The sequence below is a fragment of the Callithrix jacchus genome, chromosome 11, assembly GCF_049354715.1.
Source record: "Callithrix jacchus isolate 240 chromosome 11, calJac240_pri, whole genome shotgun sequence".
Classification (NCBI taxonomy): Eukaryota; Metazoa; Chordata; class Mammalia; order Primates; family Cebidae; genus Callithrix; species Callithrix jacchus.
In genome coordinates, this window is record NC_133512.1 from 113,253,889 (window position 1) to 113,277,612 (window position 23,724).

The 23,724-nt window shown below is 40.1% G+C and overlaps 1 protein-coding gene across 2 annotated transcripts in view; it reads right to left on the reverse strand.

Moving 5' to 3' along the window:
* The window catches only part of EXOC4 (exocyst complex component 4), an 808,475-nt gene that overhangs the window by 102,602 nt on the left and 682,149 nt on the right, over positions 1–23,724 (reverse strand). The window lies entirely within an intron of this gene.

Sequence of the window (23,724 nt, forward strand, 5' to 3'; positions counted from 1 at the left end):
GTGGAGGTTGCAGTGAGCCAAGATTGTACCACTGCATTCCAGCCTGGGTGACAGAGTGAGACTCCGGCTCAAAAAAAAAAAAAAAAAAAAAAGAAGTTAGAAATGAGTCTCAATGGCTTAAATAGGTGTCAGAGGCTCTAGAGGTGAATCCATTTACTTGCCTCTTCCAGCTTTGGGCCAGCAGTGATGGGCTTCCTCAGCTTCAAAGCCAGCAATGATGGGCTGAGTCTTTCTCACCCATCACTCTAATCTGCATTTCTGTCTCCCTCTTCCACTTTTAAGAGCACTTGTAATTACACTGGGCTTACCTGCAAAACCCAAGATAATCTCCCTATTCTCAGGTGAGCCGAGAACCTTAATTGTCATTTGCCTCACATATTTGTAGGTTCTGGGGATTAGGACATGAACATCTTTGGGAAGCCATTATTCTGCCTACGAAACTTAGCTAAACAGGGTGGTGAAAATCAGACATGATATCCTAAAATCTGCAGTACAGCATCTTGCGTTAGCATAAATTCTCAATAAAGGGCAGCGCTCATCATTGGAGCTGACTACTGGCTGAGGTTCTGTCAAACTTGCAAGTTCTGTGATCTTATAATCAATCATAAAGCAGTATCCCTGATTAACATAGGTGCTAAAATCCTTAACGAAATACTAGCTAACTGAATCCATAACATATCAAAAAGATAATCTGCCATGATCAAGTGGGTTTCATACTGGGGATACATAAAGGGGTGCTGGATTTTTTCATATGCTTTTTCTGCATCTATTGAGATGATTGTGTGATTTTGGTTTTTAATTCTGTTTATGTGATGTATCACATTTATCAACTTGTGTATGTTAAATAACAAGCAGTGAGATTGAAATAGTAATTTAAAAATTAACAACAACAAAAAAAAGTCCAGGACCAGAGCAGAATTCTGCCAGATATTCAAAGAAGAATTGGTACTAATCCTATTGACACTATTACACAAGATAGAGAAAGAGGGAACCCTCCCTAAATCATTCTATGAAGACAGCACTGATCACCCTGATACCAAACCAGGGAAGGACATAACCAAAAAAGAAAACTACAGACCCATATCCCTGATGAACATAGATGGTAAATTCTTTTTAACAGTTTTATTAGTTGTTTGGTTTTAAGTACTCAATTCCACACTGTCTTCTGATGGAACAATTATTTGTTTCAATAAATCCAAACACATTAGGTATTCTAATCAGCATCCTCCTCCTTCACAAAGCTCTCCTGAGAGCTCAGCTGCTCCCTTCTGAGCTAGTTACTTCCTATGCTTGTGGCAGAGTGTTATCTTGGCATCTCCTGTCATGATTATTCTTGGGATCTTCCTTTCTGTAACTAGTCTAGAATCCCCATTTATTGTAGCCCATGTCTTACTATTTTTATGTAAATTCCTTCAGTTTGGTAGATTCTATAGAAGACTACATGGAAGTTAAGTTTCCTAAGAACTTGTGTGTCTGAAAATGTCTGTATTTTTCCCCTTTATTGAACTGGTAGTATGGTTAGATACACAATTCTAGGTTGAAAATCAATTTTTTTAGAATCTTAAAAGTTTTTTCTTTTTGTCATCTAGCTTCCTGTGCCACTTTCGACAAATCATTGCTTTTCTGCTTCTTGTCTAGAAGTCCTTTCCAGAAAAGCTTTTATTTATTTTTTTCTTCTGACAGTTTTAAGGTTTTCTTTTTAACCTGAGGGTTCTGCAGATTTGTGATGAATGCCTTAGTGAGGATGTAGGTCTGTTTTTCATCCACTGGGTCCTTTCGTTTTGAGAATTAATGTTTTCCATTTTGGGAAGTTTTCTTAATTTTTTTACAGCCCTCTCTATTTTCTCTGTGGACCTATAATTCAGTTATGGAATATCCTGCTGTTTCATAGGGTACTTTTTCTTTTTTTGTCTTTTTCTTTTGCCTTCTCGGATATTTCTTCAACTCTATACTCTGGTCTTCTGAGATTTTTTATTTCACTTTACTTTTTATTTCTAAGAGTTCTTGTTCTCTGAACGTTCCTTTTATATGGTATACTATTCTTGTTTCATGAATACAGTATCCTCTCATTTCTTCTGGGGATATTAACTTGCATTTTTTACAGTTTTTCTTAATTTCTGGATAATCCCTGTTCCCTCTAAATTGCTTTTTTCTAGATAACCCCTGTTTCCTCTAAGTTGTTCTGTTTCCTACTATAACATTTCCTCAAACATCTACTCTTCTTGTCTCTGTGCTCATATTTAAGTGGGGTTGACTGAAGTTTGGTGTCTGGAGGTAAGGCTGATGCATTGTAGTCATCTTTATAGGTGATCTGGCTGGTCTCTTTTATTGAAGAACCACTGATGTTAGTGTCTCCCACCTCCACCTGCCCCATCCTGGTGCTTATCTCGGCAGTCATTAATGTAAACTTTGCCTAATTTCAGAGTAAGAGGCCTCACACTCAGCTATGACTTACATCCCTCAGTCCAAGGAATCTCTATTTTACCATTTTTAGAAACTAAACCTCAGCCAGGCATGGTGGCTCATGCCTGTAATCCCAGCACTTTGGGAGGCAGAGGTGGGCAGATTACGAGGTCAGGGAACTCCAGCCTGGATGACAAAGAAAGACTCCATCTCAAAAAAAAAAAAAAAAAGAAACTAAACCTCCAGTGCTCAGCTGCATTTTTGATGGGAGCAGTGGCACAGGAATATGAAGTAAGGGAGAAAAATCTGAGGGTAAATATCTCTAAGCAGACTTTTAACAAGTCCTCTTGTTTTTAGCCTTACCTTCATTTTCTCTTTCAATGTCAGTAGCCATACACCAATTCTCTACCTTTTGGGTTAAAAAAGAACTTCTGGAATGCAACACATATATTATTCAGTGAGTGACATCTGTGTCAAAGTAGGTGCCATAGGAAAGATTGTTTAAGAAAAAAAAGTCAAAGTATAAGGTCAGAGAGAACAGTTTCAGTAAAGAAAAGCCACATTTAGCAAGGGATAAAATAGGCATATAATTTAATACACTGCTTTAAATATGTACATTAATGACCAAAATACTGTGGAAATAGTAATCGTACTATTAATCCTAAGAGAAATTCTTAACAGAGATAAATGAATGACCAGAGAGGAATGTCCCTGTGCTAGAAGACATTAATAATTGTTATTATCAGTGTTTGAAACGTGAGGGAGAAAAAAAAAGGAAAAGGGATGGTAGTACTTGCAAAAATAAGAAAAAGGGTTGATTCATTTGATTAAGTAGCCAATTTGGCAAATAAAAGCAGGGTAGAAGATTTCAGGTCCTCAATGGAAGCATTTTATTAATTTAATTCAATCTGGTAAAACATGTACTAAGTGCATGCTATGTTCAAGGAGTTATGCCCTGAACTAATTTTATTACTGATACTGGCCCTGTCAATATCTAAATCCACAGGACGTATCACGAGGCCCCATGCAGCACATTCAGATTGGCTGTGATTTCTACCTGGTGCTTTAGTTTACAATCTAAGTCACAATGTGAAGCACTGATGAGGAAAAGGAATTGTAGTGCTAACTGATCTGGCAGTGGTGGCTGGGTTAAGTAATACACATGACTAATTTGGTGTGGAAAGTAGAAAATTAAGTGCACTGCAACATGGCTAATTAACCTCTAATGAATTTGAGCTAAATAGCTATTTTCACTATTCTTGTTTCCTAGCCCTTCCGAGTGTATTACTGGATGCATTTCTTAACTGTTTAGATGTTTCAAATGGTTCTGCTGAAGCTAACAGAAGCTCCTGATAATGAAGCCTTTTGTTGTTTCATGATGTATGTGAAACTTCAAGAAATAATCCTTATAAAGGGTGGGCATACAAAAGAAATGATGGAATAATCCATTATCCAAACAGTAAAAACACAAAAAAATACCACATAAACATTTACTAATCTTGATTTCCAAAGACCAGGGTGGTGTGAACTCCTTAGACTCTATAAGGAAAATCCTAATTTGGACTAAGTTATACTTTGCATCAGGATTTTACTGAAGACTAAAGACTATAGTTATTAAAAAGCAAGTACTTGAAAGTTACGGTAGATATTTAAATTAATGCATATTTGCTTAAAAACTTCCAGCATATATGGCATTAAGGAAATATCAGTATTCTGTACACCTTCCTAGAACTATTCAGGGTCACTCGGACATTTAACAGTCTATAATTTTTCTGCCTTTCTAAAATAAAACTATTTCTAAGAGGTCTAACTGAAAAAAAAAAATCACTGTGAATAATCCATTCAATGTGACATGTTACAAATTAATCTCTAACGAAGAAAGGAAGAAAAGCTTTGACTTTAGGGAACACTTGCACTGAAAACTTAATTTAGTTAATTTTAAGTCATGAATATAAAGATCATTTGAGTATGCCATTGAGGAACAATAAAAAGATGCATCATTTTAACGGCACATTTTAGCCTCTCTATATAGTCCTCACATTGCCAAAAAATAAAAAATAAAAAAATCAGCAACAACAAAAAATCAACATGCTCTCTGTACAGGCCACAGTGATTAATTATAAATAATATATCTTTTTTGGTATTGTTTCTTCATAATTCACCAGTGTGGTGGAATAAGTATGATCACAATCCTTTGCAGATCTTTCCATTAAGAAGTGGAGTCTTTTCCCCACCTCTTGAATCATGACTGTCTTTATAGCTTACACCAACTAATAGGATATAGCTGAAGTTCTGTTATGTAAGGATCGGAATCTGGGCCTTAGCTATTCCAGCTTCAGTCTTTGCCTTCTTGGAGCTTTCCTGAGACCTGTGTGCACTGAAGCAGCCCAGATGAAGGACCACACAGAGAGAGGCCCCCAGTTTTCCCAAGTGATGCAGCCCCCACTGAGCTGAGCACAGCTGAGCACAGCTTCTTGAAGAGCTCTGGCTAGAAAAGCTGCTCAGTCAACTCACTGAATTGCAAGAAGTATCTGAGGTGGTGTGTTGTTAAGTACCAGGTACAGATAACTGAAAGGCCAGGTTTCTGTCCACTCCAGTAGAACCTTTCTTTGGCCAGGATATGCTTCAGTTTGCAATGATTAAAACAGACAAAAGAGCTTCCATGGAGGAAGAACTATTGTTAGTCTGTTTTTCTGTCACACAATCCCATCCTATTTGAGCTACCTCTATCTTTTACCACTTAGTTTAAGTTACATGGAAAGAATCTGGAGATAGCTAAAGTCCTAATTATGTCATATTATCTGCTATAATTCAGAGTGTTCATCTAAAAATAAAACAAAGGAAAAAAAAAAACACAAAAAGCAATGGCACTACTGTCCCTGAGGTCCCATAACAACTTCATCTGGAGACAACAGTGTATAAAACAGTTGATGGCCGCCCCACAGCTGCAGCTGCGGACTCGGGCCTCCCTGTGCTCTTGGGGGCCAGGAGCAGGCAGGAACCCTGCTCTTCTAAGTACAGCTGCCACCACCCAAACTGTAGCTGTGGACCGGGGCATCTCTGCACTCTCAGGGGCCTGGGAAGCCACCCACTGCCTCTGAAGGCTTAGAAGTACCTGCTCTCATTGCCTGGCCTCTTCCTGCTCCCAGCGCCCACTCTGATTTCAGAGCAAAGTTGAGGCTGAGCCTGGGCACTGTTGCAACCTCACCAGATGAGTGCACACTCAGGGCAGTGCTGACACACCATCCCTCTCTGGACTTTGGGTACAGACAAGCCCTGGAGGGAGGCTGAGGGGGTGCTGAGGGCAGCTTGGTGTGGCCCTGTAGGCACCCCTTGGCATGAACAGCCTGGGCACCACTGAACAGCATCAGGAGGTAGACAAGCTCAAGGGAAGACAGGAGCAGGTCCCCAGTGAAGCCCCACCTTTAAGCAGGGGAAGGTTTGAAGCCTGTCCCACGGTCTGGAGTGGGAACTTAGGGTGCTTTTTCTGGGCCCACCCATGGATCAATCAGCATGTACTTCCTCCCCCCTGAAGCCCATAAAAACCTCAGACTCAGCCAGACTTAAGCACTCGACAGGATGACCTGCCTGCAGAGAGGAACTACCCACTCCAGAGTCTCCTCACTGCTGAAAGCTGAACACTTGATGAGAAACCAGTTGCAGATGAGAAACCAGTCTCCTCTCTGCTGAAAGCTGAACACTCACTGGGATGCCTTTGCTACAGACCTGCTACCCATTGCAGGTCTCCTCTGAGCTGTTTTGTTGCTCAATAAAGCTCCTCTTCACTCTGCTCACCCAGCATTTGAACATGTAACTCATTCTTCCTGGATGCAGGACAAGAACTCGGGACCTGCCAAATGGCAGGGCTAAAAGAAGTATAACATAAACAGGGCTCAGACACGCCCCTTGCTCACCAAGTTGCAAGCCACAAGAAGCAGAGAACAGAGGAGAGAAGAGCTGCAGCCCCTTGGGGAGCCCAGACCTAGGAGCTCCCCAAGCCAGGGCTGTGAAACCATCTTTTAGGCTCTATAGTTCCTGGCATCTCCAAGCTTCTGAGTGCCACTGTGTTCCCTGATGTCAGCTGTAGAAGCTGCCTGTGGTATGCCTGGTCCAGCTGCAGCCTCGCAGACAGCCAGCGCCCATGCTGGTGCCTGGAGTTGCCTACCTTACTGTGACCAGCGTATCTGGCTGTGCACAGTAGCTGGTCCCCACCATCACTTGCTCACACCCCTCTCGCTGCTCTACTTGTCCTTGGTAGGCATGGGAACCGTTCAGGCTGGTAGTGCAAGCCAAGGACAGCCTACCAGGCCAAGTGGGCCCAATGGTCCCAAGTAAAACTCAGGCAAAGGCACCACAGGCCATAGAGGTTTCCTGTTGGTGAAGTGACACCCCAAGGATCCTATAACACAATGATCTCCAAAGTTCTTTGATTATATATTCCAACAGTGAAAAATATTTGTGTCCAGATTAATAGTAAATGTTCATTTAGTTATTTATATATATTGTGGTACTAATGCATTATATAAGTTTAAAAATGTAACCAGAAAAGAAATCAATAAGAAGTAAGCTAAAAATGAAACAAGTGATACTAAATATCTTCCTAATGATTAAAGCTTCAACATGTATTAGTAATACCTCAAGGTACATGTACACTTAGAGCAAGGTTCGTGTTAATGATTGTAGATATAAATCCATATTCTAAATAATATCCTTGACAAGTTCTTTTGCCAGTTTCTAGTCATCTGATTAGATTATTACTGCTTAGATAATTATAATGTGACTGATGAAGATCCCCACCAGGAGCACTGAGAATGCCAGCTCTGCCATTTCCTTATTGTTCATTTTTGCTTATAGTGTCAATCCACAGTTTTCCTTTTAAGTCACTTACCCATTTGGGGAAGGTGAGTTTAGTAAAAACTAGGAAATGCAATCTGTAAATCTACTTCACTTGGAACATATTACAAAATTTTGAACATTTTTTAAAATGCAGAAGATGCCAAAGTTAGCCTCTCCCTGCTGAGGAAACCTCAGGATTCCTGCAGGACTCCTCCCATATAGTACTTCACAAATGGCTCAAATGAAGGCTATCATGTCATCTCTTATGTTAAATATTAGTAAAACTTGCATTGTTACTGACTGTTTTACTTTTTTTTTGAGACACAGTCTCACTCTGTCGCTCAGGCTGGAGTGCAGTGGCATGATCTTGGCTCACCGCAATCTCTGCCTCCCAGGTTCAAGTGATTCCCCTGCCTCAGCCTCCCGTGTAGCTTGGATTATAGGCATGCACCACCACGCCCAGCTAATTTTTTGTATTTAGTAGAGATGGGGTTTCACCATATTGGCTGGGATGGTCTCGATTTCCTGACCTTGTGATCTACCTGCGTTGGCTCCCAAAGTGCTGGAATTATAGGCGTGAGCCACCGCACCCAGCCTGTTTTGTTTTTAAAAAGCATACATAAATGGTTTCATGTTTCCTTCCCATGCTTTGATGTATTGTTTTAAATAATTCCTGGGGGGGCTATATAGCTTACATTATAAACAGCTGATCTAGAGAACAAGACAGTAAGCTTAAATTTCTATTGTAAATATTGAATTCTCTAGGAGTGAAAGGAAGGCACTATTTGGGCTTTTAAATTTTTTTCTTTTCTTTTTCTCTTTTGAGACAGGGTCTTGCTGTGTTGCCAAGGCTGGAGTAGAGTGGTGTAGTCACACCTCACTGCAGCCTTGACATCCAAGGCTCAAATGATCCTCCCTCCTTAGCCTCCCTAGTAGCTGGGAAGCTGGGACCACATGTGTACATGACCATGCCCAGCTAACTAAAAAAAAAATTTTTTTGTTGAAATGGGGCCATACCTGGCTAAATTTTTTTTTTCTTTTAAAGAAAGGAGGTTTTCCTATGTTGCCCAGTCTGGTCTCGAACTTCTGGGCTCAAGAGATCTTCCCACCTCAACCTCCCAAAGTGCTAAGATTATAGGCATGAGCCACTGCAGCTGGCCAAATTTTTTATTTTCTATTTCAAGAGGTGGTAAGATGTAACGATTGATTTGAAGGCAGCAAACTCTTGACCTCAAGTGATCCACCTGCCTTGGCCTCCCAAAGTGCTGGGATTACAGGCATGAGCAACCATGCCTGGCCAAGATCTTAGCATCTATTATTATCAAATCTGAGAAAAATACTGAAGTTTCCTTCAGAAGATGTCACTTATATAAGCAATGAGACAGTTGAGAAGAAGTAGAAAAACATGTGAAGTACATCTAATCTCAAGTGACTAATTTCCACAATTTCACTTCTGGGTATATACCCAAAAGATCTGAAAACCAAGACTCGAACAGAAATTTGTTTACCCTTGTTACAGGAGCATTACTTATAATAGGCAAAAGGTGGGAGCACCCTAAGCATCCACTGATGGATGAAGGGAGAATTTCATGCAGCTTTCAAAAAAGAAGCGAATGCTGACACATGATGCTTCAACATGGATGGACCTTGAAGACATCATGCCAAACAAAACAAGTCAGTCACGAAAGGACAAACACTATATGATCCACTTATATGGGCCACTTAGGGTAGTTACATTCATAGAGATAGGGAGTGGAATAGGGGTTGCTAAGGGCTGGAGGGAAGGAGAAATGAGGGACTATTATTTAAGGAATATGGAGTGTTAGTTTGGGAAGACAAAAAAGTTCTCAAGATAGGTGATGGTTATGGTTACTGAATAATGTGAATGCACTTAATGCCACCCAACTAGACATTTAAAATGGGCTGAAATGACAATAAAAAAAGAACACAAATTTCCATTTCTACTTAACACTCCTAAGATTCTAGCAGAATAGAGACTCCCAGAACTCCCATAAGTGTTATTAGGCAGCAGAGAAGGGGTAAACAGCTACAGATCATCACCCCTGGGGAGAAAGCCCAGCTGAAGCTATTCCAGAGCCCACCTCAATCCAGACAGAATCCCTTGAAGGTGAAAGGCCTGAGTCCCAGAGCTACCGTGAGCTCTGATACTAGCTGGTCTGCCATTTTTGTTACAGTTTTTACTGAAGCCACAATTCAGCAGCCTCTTCATCGTGCCATATTTCTTGATATGCCGACATACGAGTTCACAGAGGAAGTCATTTAATGAGAGCAGGAGGTTTAACCTTAAGTTTCACTCATTATGGCCCTGAATAAATACAGCCTTACCTTATGCCTAAGTTCAAGGCCACATGGATTTTGGGAGGCTGTTAAACTTAAGAGCTCAAAATCTAATTTCAAATGCAATACAGCAAAGGTCTCTTGAGAGTGAAATTTAACTATCAGGCAGAATGGGCAGGATGGCCCAGCTATCGACAGGAAGGACGGGAGCAGGGAGAAATAAACAGAGGGCAGACTTGGGCATTTCACGTTGAGTACCACTATGGGCAAATATTGGTAGCTAAATGAGAAAGCAAGAAATAAAATATTCTCAGGATGGTTAAGAATGAGGAAAAGGGCTTAAAAAAGAAGGAGCAGAAGAAAGAAACTACTATTTACCACATGATCACTGTTTGTAGGCATTGGACCAGGTGTTGCGTATACATTGGTTGACCTGATCCTCCAAACAACCTATGAGGGATTTAAAATACGAACGACACCGCCAACAATGTCAAATACCTTGTCCAAGGACAAGCCCACACTCCTCTATTGAGTAATGCTGGTGCTGAGGAAGAGAATTAAGGCAGGAGTGTAACAGATATTCGGGTTGCCTCAGTATTCCATGGGTAGGGCTGGGTCAAGGAGAGAAAGTCTGGGCACAACAATCAAGAAAAGCACCCCTTCCCATTTGTTTTGTGGGAATAGGAGCTGGTGGGAGGAGCTTCCGGCTGCTGGTGGCTCTTGTGGCAGCCATCTGTCTGTCAGTGACCCGTGCTCCGCTTCCTGGAGAGAGGCAGATACAGTAGCATATGCAAAACTCTTTTGTGGGGGTGTTTCGCTAGCACACTTCCAAGATTTCTGCGAAAAGCTAAAAGGCTGTTGGCTTGAACAAATGCGTTAATTGGATTTGGGGAACCATTAAACAAGTAATACGATGGTGGATTTTTAGTCACACTCCCTCTTTTAGAAGCAGTCATGACAGGCATCTCCTGTCTCTGGGTAAAGTTTGAGCAAATATTTTTCTTTGTAAAGTCAATCCTAAAGAACAGCCCTTATTATTAATGTATGAAGACAGACTATAATGCTATTTCTGTTTGATGCTTACAACAATAATCCATAAATCTTAAAGTGAGTATTTTGGTGAGATTTTCTAACACAATCTTTGTCAGCATTCTGAGATCACTACTGAAAGACTATACCCATTAAAGGTCAAAATCCTCTCATCAAAGTTCTTGAATAAAGTTCTATACTTCTCTGAAAATTGGGAGATTCTTGGACAGCGGAACAGGCACTGAGGCTACGGAGAGAGTTCCCAATGATGGAAGATGTGGGATTGCCTTACTGTGGTCCAAAGCCTGGGTAAAGTACACAGATCTTTTAAAATCCTTTCAGAACCACAGGTAGTAGAATTTTTTTCAGACTTCAAGTAGTTAAAAATTTTAATAATGAGCTATAGCTAGAAAGAGACGTTGTTTGAAGTGGCATGTCTCCCTCGGGTGTCAGGCTAATGACTTTATCATTTTCCTTTCAGGAAGTTTCTCATATAAAGACAGTCTATATTTACCGAAAGATCTACTTACATCGTTTATCACCACCTTTTGGAGGTTTTATAATATAATAATTCTGATAATACTCACCTTGCCTTGTCTTCTAACCACATCAGGCTTCATAAAACCTCATCTTTGCCATATACCATGTGCTTTAGCAGAATGGGGGGTTCCAAAGAGACACACAATACACATATATTGGAAAATCAAAAAAAAAAGAAGGGAAGACCCCGATTGCCATTAAAATGCAATAGCCTCTACTGCACGTCCCAATGCTAGTTAACACAGACATTTCCAATAACTTTAATCTTTTAAGTGGTGATTGTTAAAAAAAAGAAAGAAAGAAATCAAGTTTGCGTTTCTTAAAAGACAAGAGAGAAGAAAATGACTTGTCATATCTGGCTGGTTTGGAAATATAAAATCCAATTCTGAAGAAGTAGAGATAAGAAAAGTGTGGCGGAAGTGCCATCAGCTTAGCAAACACTAAATAATGAACAATGCAGAGACTGTCCAGCATGATAAAATACTCTATTAGAGGGACTGTTTTTAAATGAGTGATAATTGTGGCACATCCACAGTGAAAGGTTATTGAATTTTTATCTGTAGCAAGAAGCTTTTGACAGACTTGCTGAAAAGTCACCTACAAATAGTACCTTCTTTAGATGAATTTGACCAAAGGGGTTTTGCAGCATGTAACATCTTTCTGACATTTACAGGATTTTTGCTTCCTTGAAGAATCTGATCAGATATTCTTGGCTTCTATAAAGACACTTAGGTTTTTCATCAGTCTTACAGTAAAGTCCTCATTATTCTTCCTTTCATAAAAATTGGATTAAGATATTGGTTAAGAACTCTAGTAAAATCCACCTAGGGTTCAATGACCAGAGCTCAAAGATGTTAGTACACAGAATTAACTGCTATTTACAAGGAACACTGTGCCTTAGAGACCTACTCCTGTTATATCTCTGTACCCATAGGAAGAAGGAACTCTTATATTTTTATTGTATAATTTACAATATTTAATGTAAATCACAGTATTGAATTTCAGATTACAAGAGAACCTTTCCCTGAATGCATGGTTACCACATTTGGTTCAAAAATAAGTCCTCTGGGGGCAGGAGGTACAGCTTTTACACCTCAGCTTCTTAAAGAGAATAAAATAATGTGAAGCTCATTTTCCCCCACTCTTCCTTTGAAAGTGTATTATTCAATACCATTGAGGCACACACAGCATTGCATTTGCCTTGCTGCTATAGCTTTGGGAGATGGCTGAGCAACAGCACACCCTCCGTGGGGAAACAAAGGCACACTGGTTTGGTGTTCTCATAACTCCGTCACTCGTAACTCATAACAGGCTATTATGTTGTTTTTCCAGCACCAGTCTGCACTCTGAGAACAGACAGATGTAGTCCAGATTTTTGTCACTGAATGTTTTGACCTTGGGCAACTGCCAAACTTCTGCATTTCATGATCATGCCTTGTAAAACTGAGAATATAAAGGCTAGTCTGTCAACTATGGCTTGAGGCAGGGATAAGAGATTAAGAATGAGTGGTTATAAAAGTCCCTGAAAGTCTGAAATGAAATCTGAATGTTGAGTCCATTATCATTACTGTAGTATCCGCCCCTTTGCGACATTTTCCTGGGCTGTCTGGAAACAGTCTTTATGGACTATTGATTAATAAGGAAGCTGTCTGCAAAAAAAGCACATCCAGTTTACATTTAGAACACTTTTCTAAATCCAATCCCACCAAGTAATGGAGAGTTCTTCCATGTCACTTTGGCTAGCCCTCCACCTACCTTCTGATTTCCCCGTCAGGATTTGTCTCCCCTCACCCACGGCATTTTGCATGAGATCTAAACTTTGTTTCAAGGGTGAAGAATGGAAAGACACACACTTCCTCTGGTGAGGAGTTCATTAAGTCATGATTTCGCACTGGTTCCTGGGCTTATCTCAGGTTTTAAAGCACCCAAGTGTCTAAAGGCTTTTCTAGATAAGGGGCCAGATTGAATAGCACAATCAGCGCCTTCAGGTGCAATCTTCCACTGCTCCTCACTGGAACGTGTGGTTCTGCTTGGCAACCAAATCAGTCCCCTCAGATGTCTTGTTCAAGTCACTCTGCTGCAGCAGCTGCTCCTTCTTGCTGCTGTGAAGGGTGTCAGCTCAGGCTCGGGTGATTCTGCATTTCCGCCATCTTCTCTGTCTGGCTCTGCAATTTCAGCATGCCATTTTAGAGACCTCTCTTGCTTTCTAACTCCTGTCTCTCTTCTTTCCCAGAGATTTTTCATTTATGTTTCTTCCTCCTGTTTCCATTTTATAGTTTTGCTTGAAGATACAATCATTCAGCTGGCAGCTCCCGGCCACACACTTAAGCATCCATGATATTATCATATTTTAATAAAATATTTCCCTTATGGATACAAATGTTGGCATTTCCAAAGAAACAGCCACATAATTTTTTATGGGCAAGTACTTAGAACTCCATAATTACATTGAAATGCCCACAGCAGTAGCCTTCTGTAGTTCAGCAACTGACAATCACCTCCTTACGGGGAGGGAAATGGGGTAGTGCTTTCTAATCAGTGCTCAGCACAGGACAACGAACTCTACTAACAACCAGCTGATTGACAGAAGCGAACTGTGGTTGGATCTGACATGTTTTTCAACAATAGCTGAGAGTTTTGAAGAACAAAAAGGTGCCCTTTCAAATTCAACACTGGCTTCTCAGAGGAGCACTTGTAGGCCCTCAGATGCAGGCCCATTCCCAGACACATTTCCATGACCTCAGATACAGTTTGGAAGCTCTGGTGAGTGAGAGCCACAGTTTGCTAGAAATGATTCAGGAGCACATGTATTAACAGTTTTGAAAGCAAACATACAACTTGAGATAAAAGAGAAGCCTGAAGGGGCAGGAGAAAGGGGAAGACCCAGTACAATGAATGAGAGCTCCAGGAATAAGATTCATGGTAGGAAGCCCATAAAACCCTTAGTGAGCCCCACTGTGTAACAGACACTGCCTCAAACTCCAAGTTGATCAAATCATTTAATAGAGCAACTCAAGGAGTATGTATCATCATCATCATCATCATCATCTTCATCATTATTGAGATGGAGTTTCACTCTTGTTGCTCAGACTGGAGTGCAATGGTGCAATCTTGGCTCACCACAACCTCTGCCTCTAGGTTCATGCAATTCTCCTGCCTCAGCCTCCTGAGTATCTGGGATTATAGGCATGCAGCACCATCCCTGGCTAATTTTGTATTTTTAGTAGAGATGAGGTCTCTCCATGTTGGTCAGGCTGATCTCGAACTCCCAACTTCAGGTGATCCACCTGCCTCAGCCTCCCAAAGTGCTGGGATTACAGGAATGAGCCTCGGTACCTGGCTGCATCATTATTTCTATTTAACAGGTGAAAAGATCTATTTCGCTCAGGCAGGCTAAACAGTTTCCACTGGTTATACACTAACTTGCCTGATTTGTCCTTAAGTGTGTCTGACTTCAAAGTCAAATACGTGCTTTATGTTTCCTAGACTAAAAGAGAAGAATGACAAAGACTCTATGAGTTAAAAGGAGAACAAGGCTCTGTGAGGAGAGTCAAAAACAACCATGATTGGGGAGCCAAGGGAGGACACTCAATGACAGGAAAGGGAAAACAAGAGAGTAAATATGTTTTTAAAAGGGAGTAACCCTTTATCAAAGATTGTATAGTTGTAAAACACCACATATTCTCACTCATAGGTGGGTGATGAAAAATGAGAACACATGGACACAGGGAGGGGAGTACTAAACACTGGGGTCTATTGGGGGGAAAAGGGGAGGGCCAGTGGGAGGGGGAGGTGGGGAGGGATAGCCTGGGGAGAAATGCCAAATGTGGGTGAAGGGGAGAAGAAAAGCAAAGCACACTGCCATGTGTGTACCTACGCAACTGTCTTGCATGCTCTGCTCATATACCCCAAAACCTATAATCCAATAAAAAATTTAAAAAAAAAAAAAAAAAAAAAGGGAGTAACCCTTGTGTATCAGCAATTTAAAATGTGCTCAAAGCCAAGGAACATGGGGACCCCCACTGTGGCCAACCTGAAGCTTGTGTGATAAACAGAAGGAGATAGAGAGGTCTGGATGGTATTCCTTAAACAAAAGAATAAGCAGCATCTCCATTCCTGTAACAACATGAGTTTCAGAAGAGGGCTAAGACCAATCAGGTGAATGCACTAAGCACAGGGGCTTTCCACACAATACTTTCTTCATTATGATAAGTTTCAATGAGTTTGCAAATATAAGCAGAGTACAATTAAGACTGATGATGAACAAAACTTGATCATCATAAAATTATCAGTTGGTGATTTTGTTCCTATAAAACATCAGTTGTGACATTGAGCACAACATGGAAATATAGTTGGACATCATTTTTAAAATTATTTATTTATTTGAGATGGAGTCTCGCTCTGTTGTCAGGCTGGCGTGTAGTGGTGTGATTACAGCTCACTGCAACCTCTGCCTCCTGGGTTTAAGTGATTCTCCTGCCACAGCCTCCCGAGCAGCTGGGACTAGAGGAGTGTGCCACCACACCCAGCTAATTTTTGTATTTTTAGTAGAGACAGGGTTTCACTATGTTGGCAAGGATGGTCTCGATCTGTTGAGCTCGTGATCCACCTGCCTTGGCCTCCCAAAGAGAGAAAGGCACATACAAAGTATAAGATAGGGCCAACATATATTTAGAGTCAGATAGTAGGTGAAAAACTCCTGAACAAAATATAATACCAATGCTGAATTAATTTTCTTAGTAAATAGCATGATCCTGAAATCAACCAATGACAATGAATTTGGAAGGTATCATCAGTAAAAGAAGAATCATAGAAAAGCCACAGAATGAGAGTCAGCTTAGGAAAATGATGACTTAGACTGAAAAAAGATGAAGGGCCCGGAAAGTCTAACCACAAAAAGGTGATTAGAGAAACTAAACATGTAAGGTAGGCTGAGGAGGAGCTGTCTGATAACAGTCAACAAATATTTGAAACTTGTAAATACTGAAGCGGGAGAGGAATTATCACCCATAGAGTTCTAATTAAAAAGAATCAGATGAAATTATGACAAGGAAAACTCTGGTTTAATGGTTTGACAAAAGCAAACCTGAAACATGACAGCTTCCCGTGAGATACTGGGTAGGGAAATTTTTATTCTCATTTGTGCCAAGGCAGAAAAACAAACGGCTGGGGGATTTGCATTTTATTTTTCACTCACTATTAAGGCACAAAGGGTCCATGATAGTGAGCTCTAGTATGAGAGAATTCACATTCCACCTCATAGAAAATATTAAATCACCACAGGCAATACATAAAGACATCCTGGAATACTGCAGAACCAGGGACCTGGGGGATGGGGGTGGATTGACACCTGGGCCTTTCCCATTTATTTTCAATGATACAATTTCAGTGACATGTCACATTCATTCCATTGGTTTGGCAACTGCAGCCTTTTATGTTGAGAGACACAGATTCCTTGTGCCTTTCCCATTTATCTGGTTTGAAAAGTGTAAGAGGAACATTTTTGCTTTTAATCAGATTTGGGTGGCAGTTCAGCTAACAACTGCTAAGCAAGGCTGTGGTCCCAACTCTGGCATAGACAGAAAGCACGTGTCTTCGTGCCTACTGTTCTTGTCTGCAAAATGGGAAATGATGTTAATCTCAAGCTTCAGAGGATAGAAGAACTGGCAAAATAATTACAAAGCATTTTCCAAATATAGAGAGTGACAGAAATTGAAGAAGAAATTTTTAGGGGCTCTATATCAGTGGTTCTCAGACTTGGCTGTTTGTTAAAATTGCTGGGGATATGTTACAAAGCACGGGCATTTCTAATGAGGTGAGGCTGAAAATCACTCCTTTAGAACATAGGTTCTCTGCCTCTGATTTGATTTGATTGGTTTGGGGTGTAGCCTGATGCCCATGTCATACCTAGGAACGATTACATCAAAATCTCTGGGAGTGAACTCAGCATCAGTATTTTTAAAGCTCTCTAATTGATTATAACCAATGTGCAGCTCAGTATGAGATCTCCTACTCTAAAAAGACTTGCCTCAGGAAGTGAGTTCCACTTATGAATGGGTTTTGAGTCCACATTGCACATTACAGTTCAATTAAAATGGGTTAAAATAAGACTTTATTTTTAGTGAAGAAATTCAGTTAAACTCTTTTAATCTCAGCATGATTTTGTTTGAAATTAATATGGTTATATACATTTACTAAGGGATGTTTAGCACACGTAGCAACCAAAAAGTAGCTACAGGACTTAGTCAAGTAGCTCAGGGTATTAAAAAAACAGCTCCTCCCACAGTCTTTCAGACCCACAAGATCAACTGCATAATTGTTTAAGGTAGACACCATTTTTCTTAGCAAATATTCAAATTCTCCAAACATTGGGCTTATAATAAGATGCATCTATCATGTTAAAAAATAGCTGCTAGAAAGATAAGCAATGGGAAAGTGGAGAGTCAATCCAGAATTTGGAAGGAACTGCGTAGAGAGGACCACACAATTGGAGGCACAAAACCAACCCCAGACCTCATGAGTAATAAGTTACATTGCTAATACGCACCCCTGATGCGATTTCATGACAACGGTACCTTACCTCTGTAGTTTTCCTTTCAAAAACCCAAAAGCCCAGTCTAATCATGAAGACATCAGATATACCCATATTGAAGAAGATTCTACAAATACCCAACCAGAATTCCTATAAACTCTCAAGGTCATAAAAAACAAGGAAAATCTGGGAATCTGTCACAGTCTAGATGAGCCTAAGGAGACATCATGATGTGGTACATGTGATAACTGTGAAATGGGAAAACTGTGATATAAATGTGGTACATCCTGGATGAGATCCTAGAACAGAAAAAGAACATCAGAGAAAACTAAGAAAATCTGAACTAAGTATAGACTTTCATCAATAAAAATGTATCAGTGTGGATTCATTAGTTGTAACATATGTATCATGCTAATATTATTAATTGTAACATATGTATCATGTCATACAAGATATTAACAATACGGGAAACTGGATGAGAGAGATAAGGAGATTAACTGTACTATCTTTGCAACTTTACACTAAATCTAAAATTATTATACAACAAAACTTTTATCATAAATCAGGAGCCCCACAATGGATATATTCATATTATTCCATGAATTGGGGTGTGTTATAAAATTGTAGCTAGAATCTTTGAGGATTGTGAGTAAAACACAATGACTGGAAAACAGTAAGTATAGCAGTAGCCAAGCTTGAAACAGGCAGAAAGGGAAACCACGGTCATTTTATATTGGTAGACTTGAGCATTGCTAAAAATCACTAAGTGAATCAAATAATCAGATAACCAAATTGCAAAATAAGTAATCTGATGGTATACAAATTTGCCAATAATATGAAATTAGGTTCCCGCAATAGTGGGACATCTGCCCTGAGCCTGATGGTGTTGGGAGAAATAAAATATTCTAAACAAATTATATAAATACAGCAACAGGCAGTGTTGCCCAGAAGTTGTCTCATGGACGAAAAGCCCTGTGAGATGCTTTGGGACAAAAGAATTCCACTGAAAAGTAAGTGTAAGAAACATCCCACTGCTGTTAATCATCTGGTGAATACATTAAAGATTTTAGAAGTTTTCTGGTATTGAATTATATTTAATGGTCTTTAATATTTTCCAAGTCTATTTGATCACAAAACCTTTTCCCTTTAGCATCAGTTAACATCAAGAGGAGAAATTTTGATAATGCAGAGCCCAAAACATCAACCTTCCTCAGGAGGGTACATGTGATCTGAGGATGGACAGTTAGAGTAGTTCACCGTGTTCTGATAGAACCAGATAGGCATTTCAAGTATCTTTCAAAGGCTGAGTATATGGACTGGCATTATTTTTAACCGTGATCAATGACCTAGGTGATGAGATGTCTACAGCACCACCCAACAGAACTTTCTGTGATGATAAAAAATGTTCTAGAACTATACTGTCCAATATAACAGCCACTGAGTATTTGAGATGTGGCTAGTATGACAGAGCAACTATATTTTTAATTTTAATTAAATTTAAATAGCCAGACAAGGCTAGTGGCTACTATATAGGACAATGCAATATCTAGAATATATTACACAGCATGATAAGGAAACAGATGGAGTTTCTAACTTGGAAAATACTTGCAAAACAAAAATAGAGAGTAGCAAATCACAGAAATGTTTTACTGCAACTAAGATGAAATTCAGGAGGGAACTGTACAATAATTCCATATATTTAGGCACAGAAATACGCCTAAATATTGTGTTTAGGCACAAGAAAATGATCAGAAATGATCACAAGTTACTTGAAAGCATTAAAGTGCTTCCATTAAAATAAAATATGTCCACCTTGCTGGAATGGTTTAATAGGAATATGGCATGAAAGGTCCAATTAGTAGCTCTGATGTAGCAGAAAGATAATTAAACTGGGAATCTGAAGACCTGCTCTGTCCCAGTTTGGCACAGACATGTGGTAGGACCACTGAGGCCTTAATTTCCTCATATGCAAAATAAATGAGCTATACCAGATGATTTCTAAGATGCCTAACAATAAGTTAAGAAAGAAAGAAAGAAAGAAAGAAAGAAAGAAAGAAAGAAAGAAAGAAAGAAAGAACTGTATGACTAATACTGCAATTTCCAAACCAATTCTGGCAACACAAATTATAAGATTTATTTGCCCTAAAAATCAGAAGAACATTTAATTTTGTGGTTGCTCAGACTGAAAAAGACTAGGACATGGTTTTTCTTCCTCTTATTATTCATGTATGTGGATTTAGCAAGAAGTTCGGCAACAAGAACTGAGAGAGCTGGAGTGGGTAAGCCTGGTGTCAAAGATCCTACCCTAAGGCCCACATTCACAAAAGCCAACAGCCAAATCATCGTTTGAGAAAGTGAACTTGTGCCTGATCGGGGCTCCTAATCCTACAAGATTTGGGTGTCCTTGACTCACAGATTGGGATCGTCACAGGTCCAAAAATCTTGAAAATCCAGACACAGAGAAGTACAAGGCCATAGAAATGTTTTTGGATGGATTATAGTATTCTATAGAGAAAATAGTCGTTAATTTCTGAAGAGAGTATAAAAGAAGAATGAGGCTTAGACTGAAGCACAGAGGCTTCGCTTAAAAAAACAACAAAATAAGACTTGCTAGATGGCAAGGAGCAGAATATATAATCAAGGGAGTTGCAGAATCTCTTCTTTTATCCCAGAGATTTTTACAGAATCCAAGATGGAGAGAAGAGCCTCCCTAAGGAAGCAATGGAGACAAAATAAGCCCTTGAGCCTCCTTTGAATTCTGTGCAGTCTATTTTTAAAAACAACCCATCTTTAAAACAAAAGGTTACCCTGCAAAAGAAAGTCATTAATGTTAATTCAAAAATAGTCTAACAATTTTTATGTAGGTCATATTTTGTTCTGAGAGGTTTCTTAATGATAATTTTGGAGCCTTTGTTTAGGGATCTTACAAACAGCAGGCATTACAAAGAGTAGGCATTATTTGTGCCTTTATTACATGGCTGAAATTGTGATTAATGCAGGAAAATACGTAGAAACTTAGATCCTGAATTCCAAAGGCTAAATATAATCCTGCTCACCTTCCTTGTACTGAAAGCACATCTGTTAAAGCAGGTCCTGAATGTAAGGGTCTTCTAGGAGTAAGGCTAGGAGACTGAGACCGAAGTGGGGGTCAAGGGGAAAGAGGGAGGGAGCAGGTGTGTAAGCATGCCTGGGACCGGATGGTATTTTGGGAACTCTGGATCTAGCCACTCCTGAAGTCCTCTGATTTATCAGTTGTATGAGTCAATGCATTCTTTTCCTTCAATTAAGTCTGTGACCTTCAACTGAAAGAATCTTAAGTAGAACCAGTGTCAGAAAGACTGAGGGGAGAATACCAGAGGAGATAGAACAAGGAACCATAGACTGTGTGGTAGGACAAATGCAAGAGTGGTACCTTTGGTGTGGTCAGGAGCTAGATAAGACCAGGAGACATTTTTATGTCTAAAGGAGACAGAGTAACATATAGGCCGATACTAAAAGAGATGAAAAAATTACTTTAGAAAAAAAATCATCAGTTCTAAACTCCAGAACAATGTACAGCCAGCCATGCTCTGCCACTAAAATGTGGCACTTTTTTCTCTACTTTCTTCTAAATGTAATACCTGACATGAAATATTCAGGTGGATGAGATTCCTATTGTTCTTTTTTTTTTTCTTTTTTGAGACGGAGTTTCGCTCTTGTTACCCAGGCTGGAGTGCAATGGCGCAGTCTCGGCTCACCGCAACCTCCGCCTCCTGGGTTCAGGCAATTCTCCTGCCTCAGCCTCCTGAGTAGCTGGGATTACAGGCACGCGCCACCGTGCCCAGCTAATTTTGTGTAATTTTTAGTAGAGACGGGGTTTCACCATGTTGACCAGGATGGTCTCGATCTGTTGACCTCGTGATCCACCCGCCTCGGCCTCCCAAAGTGCTGGGATTACAGGCTGAGCCACGCGCCCGGCCGAGATTCCTATTGTTCTATCCGAAGACACAGTCTACTCTGAAAATAATTTTGTGCAAAATTCTTCCACCTTATCACAGTGATAGCTTCTTAAGCTTAATAAAACATGGCATTTACCATACGAAATAGTCAACAGAATGTAGAACAAGCAATAAACCAAAGACCTTCTTATTTTGGCTTCTTCCCATCCTGCTGAGCATTTTCCTCATGTTCTCTATCTAGTCTCTGGACTTGGAAATACTTTTGTTGCAGTAATCAGTTGGTTCACTTTAAAAAAAAAAATTAATAAAATGCTCTCCCCTTGTTCCCTTTCTAGAGTCAGCCTGACACAGCAATCAAAGGAAGCCATTATCAGAGAATCCCCTGCTTTGTTCAAATTATAAACATCAATGGGCATCTCTCTGGGAAATTCAAAGAGCAGGCAAGTGGGGGTGAGCCAGGCTTGCTGTTAGCAAGATAAACCAAGCTTGCTTGATGCTTTGTTTTAGCAAAGACACCATAAGTAGTGATTACAGTTCACTTGGGTTTTGCACTGATCCTCAAAATGCTGACAGTTACTTAAGTCACTCACTGGGTGGAATAATCACCCTGCAAGGAACTGAGAGGGTACAACTTATATTATAAAATGGAACTGAGCACATGAGGCAAAGTATTAACAGGCATGGTAGAAGAGATCTTTGTCAGAATAAGAGAGATGATTATAGGCATGAATTAGACATCAACTTTACTGGGTACTTTCAGTGACATGAACACAACAGCTAAATTGTGCAATTATAAAGTTAAGCATAACTCAGAATGCAGCTTTCTCCTCTTGAAAACAGTTGATGCCAGGTTAGCCTGTGTGCATCACTCAGTGGCTTGCCCCAGAGGTTATGTACTGTGTTGCTGTGTGAAGTCCTTTTAGAATGGACAGAACAGAAATCCAGAATGCTGTGTCATTAGAAATAAGAGACTGTAGCATTAAATATTAGACAGTAATGACATACTAAATGAGAACACTCCTTCCAAACATTACTACATAACCTAACTTAGCAGCTCTGCATTTGCAAGTTAAAGAAACCAGGAAAGGAGGCAAGTGGTCCCTTTTTTTAGAGCTGTTCATTTTGCTATTAGCAAGGAAAACATCACTTCTTTCTGACTTTTTCTAGAGGGCGGCAGGGAACAGAGTGGGTTTGGGAGATAAAACATATACTTTAAACTGCTGCTTGTAATAGAACTGCCCGATATTACAGGATTATAAAGTTGAAGGGGCCTTTAAGGATACCTCCTTTTGCAGAATCTGCTCAAAAGTAATATTGTGCCCAAACTACCCTTAATTGGTGGACACATTTTCTATTCTTATAGATTTCTGAGAATAAACTTGTATAATTTTATCATCAGATAAAAAGCAGTCTTTTAGAGTTGGGCATGGTGGTGCGTGCTTGTAGTCCCAGCTACTTGGGAGGCTGAGATGGGAGGATCACCTAAGGTCAGAAGTTCAAGACTAGCTTGGGTAACAGCATGACTGTCTCAAAAGTAAGTAATATTTTTAATAAAAGACATAAGAATAAAAGTATAAATATGTAGTAATATTTTAAAAAGATTTATAGTGAAGATTCTATGGTCTCCCTCAGAAGCCCATTCTTCAGTCCCTTCTTCCTACCCTGCATTGGCCCGTGGGATAGGCACTCAAGGGGCCTCATCAGCATGAGGCCACACATGTAGTGAGCACTCAAGGGGCTAAATCTGTCTTTGGGGCCAAATGTGGTGGCTCACGCCTGTAATCCCAGCACTTTGGAAGGCCGAGGCGGGTGGAACGCTTGAGCCCAGGAGTTTGAGACCAGCCTGGCCAACATGATGAAACCCCATCTCTACTAAAAACACAAAGCCAGGTGTGGTGGCGCACACCTCTAATCCCAGCTACTGGTGAGGCTGAGGCACGAGAATCACTTGAACCCAGGAGGCAGAGGTTGCAATGAGCTAAGATTGTAGCACCGCCCTCCAGCCTGGGCAACAGAGTGAGACTGTCTCAATAAATAAATAAATAAATCTGCCTTTTCCTTTATTCCTTCTGTATATCACGTTTTCTTTGTCTCTATTTTAACTGTGCTATACATATTCCTGAAGTAATGTTTTAAATATAATATTAT